Genomic DNA, 9,868 nt, shown 5'->3' on the forward strand with positions numbered 1-9,868 from the left:
TCACTTTCACTGAGGCAGAACCAGTTTCCTTCAGAAAACACAACAGGTCTCCACCCTGCTTTCCAATGCACGGATCATTCAGCTTTTACACGAGATCACAACCCGATCGCACCATCGTATTAAGGGCATACGGAGATGAACACTAATAATCGACGCAGAACCAGATCTCCACCCTGCCCTCCGATAAGCTCTCGCTTGACACCACTGAAGTCGCGAATGGCGGTGGTCTGGGATCAGTGGTATGCACGTAGTAGGACTTCTGGTTCGGAGCTGTCCTCGAAATAACAGATTAGTAATAGTTCTTTGTGTCAATGTGGTGCCGAATACTGCTCGGATTGCTGCTACAGATGCAGTAGGATGCGCCAGAGCCATATGCTGAACCCGATGGTCTTCTCTCTCGGTAGTACCACGTTGCCGTGGGAGTCTGGTCTTCTCGCAACCGTACGTTCTCGTGACCACCACAGTCAGCAATAGTGTACAGTCGATGCATTCCTACCAAGTCTTTCTGCTATGTCGCAGCAGGGACGTCCAGCCTTTCGTAGCCTTATTACACGGCCTCATGCAAACTCAGTGATATGTTGATAATGGCGTCTTTGTCACCTTAAAGGCATTATTGACTAAAATTACCTCACCACATCCATTCTCAAAGTTAAATAACACTCACGACATTTGGAGTGTATATGTAAAGCAAACCTTACTTGAATCTTCACAGAGGCGCTACTGGTGCCACTCTTATTGGAGTGGTGCGAAATGTGATTACACATTATCTTTCAAATGTAATAACACCCCTACCAAGTTTAGTTATGTCACACGGCTCCTTCTTCGTGTTGAATTTTCCTTTTCCCTCAGCGTAAATTCTTATTGACCGACATTTTGAGTGAAGTTGTTAAAATATATTATTTAGATAAAACAGAATTACTAATTAATTTTGTTTATCCTTTTATATTTTACACTTCACGGAAATGCTCCTGGAACATCCTGCTTTATTTAAAAATTTACCGCGTCCAGGAATAGAAACTGGGCCACTCATGTAGTAAGCAAGCAGTCTACTACAAAGGCAGACAGTCCAGCGGAAAAAGACCTATCGTTAGGGTGGTAAAGATGCCCGGGAATCTTCACAATAGATTTTCTCGAGAATTTTTGAGAGTTTCATCTAAATGGTTTGGCTGATAAGTATATGGGTTCCGAACCTGATGCAGTATAAATATAGAAAATTACAACAATCTGATTGTCACGTGGTTTCCTTGTCAGATAAGCTGCAGTAACGAAGTTCTTTGCTCGTGTTGCTAGTGTGTATTTCTTATAAACATTATATATAGCTACGTGGAGACTAACGTCCATGCTCAGTATCGCGCTACAGTATCGTATCGCGCTGCCAGAGGAGCCAAAACCAAACGTGGAGCTCCCTGAAGAACCGGAGTATTCATCTGAAGTGGACCAACGCTGCAACAATCCATACTAAGTTGATAGATATGTGTGGCACCAATGAACCATCATATGACACGGCTGAAGTCCCACTGACATTTCCATCCCGGTTGAATAAATCTGAACTAACACGACCAGACCTTGTACCTGAGAAAAACCTGGAACTGCAACAGAAGTGGAGGCCCACTGTACCACTATCGAGGCCATAGTGAAAAGAGTGGAAATCAGTGATGTTTAAGTTTATATCTTTCGTACATCACTGAGCAGAAAAGGGGAATAAATTAAAATTTTTCTTCAGTCTCTCGCTAGCACAGTCACAGGCGACTCCAGGCAGAGGTGGTGACGTAGCTATGCAGCAGAAAGAAAAAGTCATACTGTAAGTTGGTCGCGTACATAAACATATGTTGCTATATCTGAAACAATTGCCAGGGACAGGTACACATTCAGCAAAATGTCCAGGGAGGGAGAGAGATAGAGAGAGAGAGAGAGAGAGAGAGAGAGAGAGAGAGAGACGTAGATAGATAGGTGGACAGATATATAGAGACACACACACAGACACACACACACACACACACACACACACACACACACACACACACACACACACACACACACACAGAGAGAGAGAGAGAGAGAGAGAGAGAGAGAGAGAGATAAATGGATAGATAAACAGATATAGAAGAGAGAGGGACCTATTCGTTATCTCTTGTTACGTGAAACAACAAGCTTTAATTTTTGGAGACTTCACAATGCACATACGAGCCTGTACCAAATAGTACTGCAATCACTGCGGGACAAGGACCACTGACCACAAGTAAAGAAGCGGACCACAGTCGGTCATAACTGACAGAGCCACACGTCAGTATCTGCCGCCCATCTCAAGCTTTTAATTCAGTTGGTCAGTAGGATAGATGGCGTTCGTATCAAAGCTTGTAACCAGACTAGCAAAAGAGGCATCTTGGAAAACATTCTGTGAGGAAGTCGAGGGCATGGCTGCTCAAGCCAGACTTCACAGAATCCTCACTAGAATACCAAATAATCCAAGAGGCACGTTGAGGAAAGAGGATGGGGAATATACAAAGACAGCACATGAGACGCTGGAACTGCTCCTCAAAACTCACTTTCCTCAGTATGCTCTGGCGGATAACATAGTCCAGAATGCTATCCGTGAGAGACAATGGTTCTCAGGCACTCGAAGAGAGAACTGGGAATCAGACACGGAGTGTGTCCACTTCAGTAAAATCCAATGGGTGGTGTGAACATTCCAACCGTTCAAGTCATCTGGCCCAGTTGTAATCTTTCCAGCTCTCCTACAACAGGCAGGAGAGAATCTTATAAGAGTCCTATGCAGGTTATTCAGGGTTATCCTAGCAGCAGGAATCATTCCCAATGCCTGGAGGGCAGTGAAGGCTGTTTTTATTCCAAAGCTGGGGAGAATTGATCATACCAAGGCCAAGGATAAGAGACCAAGCAGTCTCTCCTCCTTCATTCCTAAAACATTGTTAAAACTGGTTGATGTACATGTTGGGGAGAGGAGGCTAATTAGAGCTCCTCTACATGCAAACCATCACGCATTTCAGCCAGGTAAGTCATGTGTGACAGCTCTCCGCCAACTCGTTGGGAGTGTGAAGAAAGCACTTCACTTTTAAGAAACAGCCCTCTTCATCTTCCTGGACATTGAAGGGGCTTTTAGTAACAAAGTCATCGATTCCATAGCTAGGGCAGCGTAGGTGCATGACCTAGGGACCACTATATGTTGGTGGACTAGGGCCATGCTTAGTGGAAGGAAGGTAGAGGCCACCACGATGAATGAATATATCGTAATTAACACCACTAGAGGTAGTCCACAAGGAGGAGTTTTGTCCCCTTTATTGTCCAATCTGATGGTGAAAGTCATTGAGGAACTAAATCGCAGACAACGTTATTGCCAAGGATATGCAGATGACCTCGTCATAGTAATATTTGGCAAACTTACTGACACAGTTAGGAATATGGCACAAGGGGCGAGACTGGCGCATTAAACAGGATATAAGGGTGAATCCTACGAAGACTGTTGTGGTACCATTCATGAAGAAGCATATCCAACACTCTAGTTGGAATCTAAAGCTTTCTGATCTCTGTCGGCGAAGGGGATAATGAAATACCTAGGGGTAAGCATCTGCTCCAAGGCGAAAGGTACTCTAGTGAGTAATAGAAGAGCTCGTAGCAAAAACTGGGCCTAAGCCCCAGAGGTATGCGCTGGATATACACCACGGTGGTTAGACCTAGAATCTCCTATGGGGCCATAGTGTGGTGGAAGAAGGTAGAACAGCAGGTTGTGGCTAAGGAGCTTGCTACGGTGCAGAGACTGGCCTGCTTAGCCATAACAGGTGGAAGCCATGCTGGACATGCCTCCACTACCCCTTTGGGTCAAGATGAAGGCAGCAGCTGGTGCATACAGACTCAAAACTGGTAAAACTGGATCTCATTGGGATATCCAGAATCACACAATAATATAGTGAGTGAGGTAAATATATGAATGGCTAGAGAAATGCCGGACGACTATATAATAACTCCCAACTGATTCAACAAGCCTTACAATATAATAACTGGAAGCAGGGAGCAGTGGCAAAAAAACAGTTGGACACCATACAGGGGACATTGTCCGGTTTACTGATGGGTCAAAATCAGACCAAGACGCTGGGACCGTGGTGTATGGGGTTCAGCCATGACTGGAGGGCATCATCTCTTTAGGAAAACTGGCCTCGTTATTCCAAGCTGAAATTATCGCAATCAGGGCGTGTGTGGAGGAGAATATGCGTGGGTGCTACGAGGACCGTAGCATCTAGATCTATTCAGACAGCCAGGAAGCCCTGAAATCATTGGCAGCTCCTACAGCAAGATCTAAGATTGTTGCAGAATGTCACAGGGCTCTGGTGCAGCTAGGAGGGAGCAATAGGGTAAACCTAGTGTGGGTCACTGGCCACTCAGAGATCGGTGGCAATGAACAAGCCGACCGATTGGCCAGGATGGGGGCAAATTGGACCGGAACCTGTCCTGACAATCACCAAGGCTATGATCAAACTACAACTGCGGAACTCACTTAGAAGACAGCACGTAGAATACTGAACCAATGTCTATAAACAAAAACATGGTAAGGCAATGGTGCCAAAGACGTGTTTTAAAAGAAGCTCTGTAATCCTGGGCTTGAACAGGTTGGACTGATGACCAGCCATGGGAATTTAAAAATCATCACCTATATAACGGAAGAAGGCTTTAAATGTAGGATCTGTGATGAGAGTGAAGAAACTGTATCACACCTAATCTTCGAATGCACGACATTGGAGAGCAAGAGACACAGAATTTTCGGGACAATTAGACCTGAAGAAATTGTGTATAACAAAGGACTCCTTGTACTACTTAAGAGAATTGGTTGGCTTTACTAATATACAGGGAGTGATACCGCACAATAAACTCGGTTTAGGTGCGGGCAGTGGCGGATTAGACCAAAGCTATTTTAGCTTCCCTGCCAAAATCAAATCAAATCAAATCAACCTGCCACCCTTCTCCAGCTTTTAATTCAGTTGGTCAGTAGGATCGATGGCATTCGTACCAAATCACTTGAATCAAAGATTATTACGACTTAGTGACATCTTATGTGTTAAATGTTTTAGTGAACACGCTGCTTACCATTCATGACAACTTCCATATAACCACGACTGGACACTCGTGGTTATTCACTTTGACCACCGCAGACTACATCACTGATGGGGAGACTAAGAGTCACCCAACACCAGTACATCTCGTGGTTCTTACTGCGCTAATACTATCATCACTGCTGAGTGGGACGTCCATATGGAGCCTCTGTTCGTGATCATCACTGCAGACAATTCTGATTGCGAAAGGCCTACCTGTCCGATGCGGTCATGATCTGTCTACTACAAGACTTCCGACAGCACGGTACAAGCCAATGGGTCACCATGGGTCATCTTCGTCTTCTGGAGCAGGATGAAGGGACACATAGTCAAGCTACGGCTTCGCATGCAGACTGCCATGCTGCACCCGAATTTCTGGTGTAGCGATCTTAACGACCGGCTAACCAAGCTGACAACGGGAGTCAGCCGGATACCATCGTGTCACTGGTACAAGGCGTCAGCCGAGGGTGGCGAAAAGACACAATACTGTAAATCTGAACGAATAAATCTTAACTTTATAGTCATATTTTATTAGCGCTGAAAGTCGCTCTGCGGGTTCCACAATATTATTCTGACAACGCAGAGATGTCTCCACTCGGCATCCATAACATGTTGTACGTTATTCTGCATGTGACAATGGCAGCCATGCACTGGGTACCGGCCGTGCGGTTCTAGGCGCTCCAGTCCGGAGCCGCGCTGCTGCTACGGTCGCAGGTTCGAATCCTGCCTCGGGCATGGGTGTGTGTGATGTCCTTTGGTTAGTTAGGTTTAAGTAGTTCTAAGTTCTAGGGGACTAATGACCACAGCAGTTGAGTCCCATAGTGCTCAGAGCCATTTGAACCATTTGAACCACTGGGTTCCGCGACTGCTCGCACCCATTCAAAAAGTCGCCGAAGTGAGACAGACACGGAAACATCGCAGCTGTGGCACGCTAGGCTAGATGACTTCTTTATCCACCTGATCACCACGGAAGAGTGCTAACTGTGTGAATATGACCCCAGTACAAAGGAGAAAAGCAAGCACTGAACACATGTTGATTCACCACCAGTAAAAGTGGTGAAGGAAGCCCTCTAAGGGGGTGATTTTGCTCCTTGACGACGTCCCAGCTCATTTTGTGCAGAACACATTCAAACACGCTGTTTATTTGGGCTACTAAATTTGCCACCTCCTCGGTAACTGTATTCTTCTGCCTTGGCTCTTTGTCCTATTTGTTTGCGGGAAGAAACTGTTGCGTAGCAAGTGTTATCAGAAATTCAAAAGGTGAATTTGAGATGAAACGGTTCCTGAAAAACCAAAATGCGAACGTCCTCAACCAAACTCTCCGATATGTCACACATTGTTGGGAAAAAAGGAGCCACATTGAAGGGTGAATGTTTAGAGAATGAGTAACGGCACTACCAAGTTATATCGTATCACCTTATTTTTTCGAGGTGATAATTAAAACATTATTGTCTCCCTTTGTCTAAGGACGAATCTGTATTACTAAAGGGCTAAAGAGCTGGTATCAGTGACAGGTTGCCTATCTAACAGCTTCCAGGGCCAACAAAATTCTTATTTTCAGTATGTCTTGTAATTATAGACAAAGTTTAAACATTTCAGATGCTGTCACAATGTTCTCCATTAGAGATATAATCCTACGTCAAAAGTTTAACACAGTAAGGTAAGTATTAAAACTAGTACAGAGTATCCACGTTGTTACAAAAATGTATGGGAAATCTTTCAGGAAACATTCCTTATAGATAAGGGAATAAATGCGTTATGTGGACGTGCGTCCAGAAATGCTTTAGTTCCATGTTAGACTTCATTTTCTACTTCTCTTCTCTCTTATTTTGTACATGAAATGTACAAAATATTTTCTTGGTTATGTTTGGTTGTAATTCTCACGCTCATCACGAGTGTTTGTTGTACCAATGGAGTGAAGGTATTGTTAACATGTGACTCACTTCATTTTCCATGTTGACATGCGACTAACCTCATTTCTGTATTGTCATCAAGCACATATAGTCAACTGTGCACGCATGTAGCATTAACCGTTTGAGGTTTATCATGGTCTTAGTATCCGCTACAATTCAGTGGAAGCAAATGGTAATGCCCATAGCACTCAAAAGATTCCAGACTAGAAAGATTTCCAGAACGACATTTCCCCGACTGAAACACGTTTGAAGCAACTGACCGTCGTCTTAGGGAGCACGGGAAGTTGAAGTCTATTACCCGCGACTGGGGTAATACAAGAAGGACGAAGATACCTCATCTAGAGGAGGAAATTCCTCTTGCAATTGACGACAACCTAATGTAGACCACATTACTATCTGTATAGAGTGTTACATGAGGACCTGCCGTATCCGTATCATGTACAGCTTATACAGGCATTATCAGAAGATGATTTTCCTGTGTGAGTATAATTACGCGAATAGTTCATTAAACATTATGTCAACCCTCAATTTAGTGCAAGTGGGCTGTTCACAGTCGAGTCTTCGTTTCAACGTGATTGGATTGTATATTTCGCAATGAGCATGTACGGGTTCACGAAAATGTGCAGTTACGTCATCAACAAACATTTTCTGCCAACATTTGGGCTGGAATTGTTGGTGACTGTTTGTTAGGGCCTGATGCAGGCTCAATGCAGAAAGGTACCACGCTTTCTTAGAGAATAGCCTACACGTGCCTACAAGATTATTACAAATCGTACTTCACACACAATGGGGCTCCTCGTCATATCAGCGTTAATGTTCTTAGGTTCCAAATCACAGATCCCGTAACAGATGAACAGGAGGAGGCGGACCAATTGCTTGGCCTTCACGCTTTCCGAAAGTAAATCGCTAGACATATTTGTGGGGCCATTTGATAGCTCTTGTATCCGGAACCCCACTACGACATGTACGGTCTTACTGCTCGTATTGTCGAAAGCATTTCTCCAGGCATTCATTAACGCATCAGCGGCTCAATAGATAGGGAATTTCGAACGTTTCATTTAGGAAAGTGTTCATACTGTGCTGAGACGTTATTTTTCTGTATGTCACCAATGATTAATGTGTTGTGGAGTTGTAGAATCTGACCCCTAACAAAAAAATAAAAGTTTCTGGGCACATGTCCATATAACACATATTCTTCATCAACGTGTGAGGAACATGTCTTGGAAGTTTGGCCGTGCGTTTTTGTTACAGCCTGTTCGACTTGAGATAGCGTTAATTCCAGGACCACAAATTAACCAGAATATGTTCATCCATTTGATACTGTCGAACGCTTTTTCCAGGTCGACAAATCCTGTGAAAGTATCTTGAGTTTTCTTTAGTCTTGATTCCATTATCAGCGGAAACGTCAGAATTGCCTCTCTGGCGCCTTTATCTTTCCTAAGGCCAAACTGATCGTCATCTAACACACCCTTAATTTTCTTTCTCATTGCTGCTGTATGTTATTCATGTCAGCAACTTGGATGCATGAGTTGTTAAGCTGACTGTGCGAAAATTTCCGCACTTATCGGCTCTTGCCATCTTCGGAATTTGGCGGATGACTTTTTCCGGAAGTCAAATCGTATATTGCCAGACTCATACAACGTGAATAGTTGTTCTGTTGCCAGTTTCTCCAATGATTTTAGAAATTCTGATGGCATGTTACAGGTACCTGTCCCTTCTGCCTCATTTGATATTAAGTCTTCCAAACCTCTTTTAAATTCTGATTCTGATAATCGATCCCCCATATGCTCCCTATCGACTCCTGTTTCTTCTTCTGCTATCACGCTAAGTCTTCACCCCTACACACGCCTTCAGTGTACTATAGGGAAAGTCAGTTAATACAATTATGTACAAAAGTGAAGAGAGAACAATAAGAGTGGAGGATCAAGAATGGAGAGCTCGGTTTACAATGAGTGTAGTCTTTCACCTCTACTGCTCAATCTGTGCATAGGAGAAGCAATGATGGAAATAAAAGAAAGGTTCAAGACTCGAACTGAAATTGAAGGTGCCAGGATATCAATGATAAGATTTGCTGATTACATTGCTATCCTCAGTGAAACCAAAGAAGTATTTCAAGATCTGCTGAATGGAGTCTAATGAGTGCAGAATACGGATTGTGAGTACATCGAAGGAAGACGAATGTAATGAGGAGTAGCAGAAATGAGAACAGCGAGAAACCTGGCATCAGAATTGACAATCATAAAGGAGACGAAATTGGGGAGTTCTGCTACCTAGGCAGCAAAGTGACCCATGATGGACGGAGCGATGAGGACATAAAAAGCAGACTAGTACTGACAAAAAATGCATTCGTGGCCAAGAGATGTCTACTAGTATTAAGCATATGCCTTAATTTGACAAAAAAAATTGAAAATGTACGTCTGGAGCACAGTAGTGAAATACGGACAGGGGGTAAACCGTAAACGAGGAGAATTAAAGCATTTGAGATGTGATGATACACAAGATTGTTGAAAATTAGATGGATTTGTAAGGTAAGGAATGTTGAGGTCCTTCAGAGAATCGAACTGTAGAAGGTAAAAAGTACAGAGCAAGACAGAGATTAGAATCCATCCAGCAAATAAGTGAGAACATAGGTTACAAGAGATACTCTGGGATGAAGAGGTTGGCACAGGAAAGAAATCCGTGACAGACCACAATCAATCCAACTAGAAGAATTATGACTTAAAAAAGAAAAAAAGAAAAATCAATCTAATATTTAACAATGAGAACACATGGCGCCTTCCAAAAGACTTTACAAATAATTCCAAACGTTTTTGAAATATTATCTCGCTGACGCCATCAGCAAAATAAAGAAAGAAG

Source organism: Schistocerca americana, chromosome 2 (genome assembly GCF_021461395.2).
Source record: "Schistocerca americana isolate TAMUIC-IGC-003095 chromosome 2, iqSchAmer2.1, whole genome shotgun sequence".
In the NCBI taxonomy this organism is placed as follows: Eukaryota; Metazoa; Arthropoda; class Insecta; order Orthoptera; family Acrididae; genus Schistocerca; species Schistocerca americana.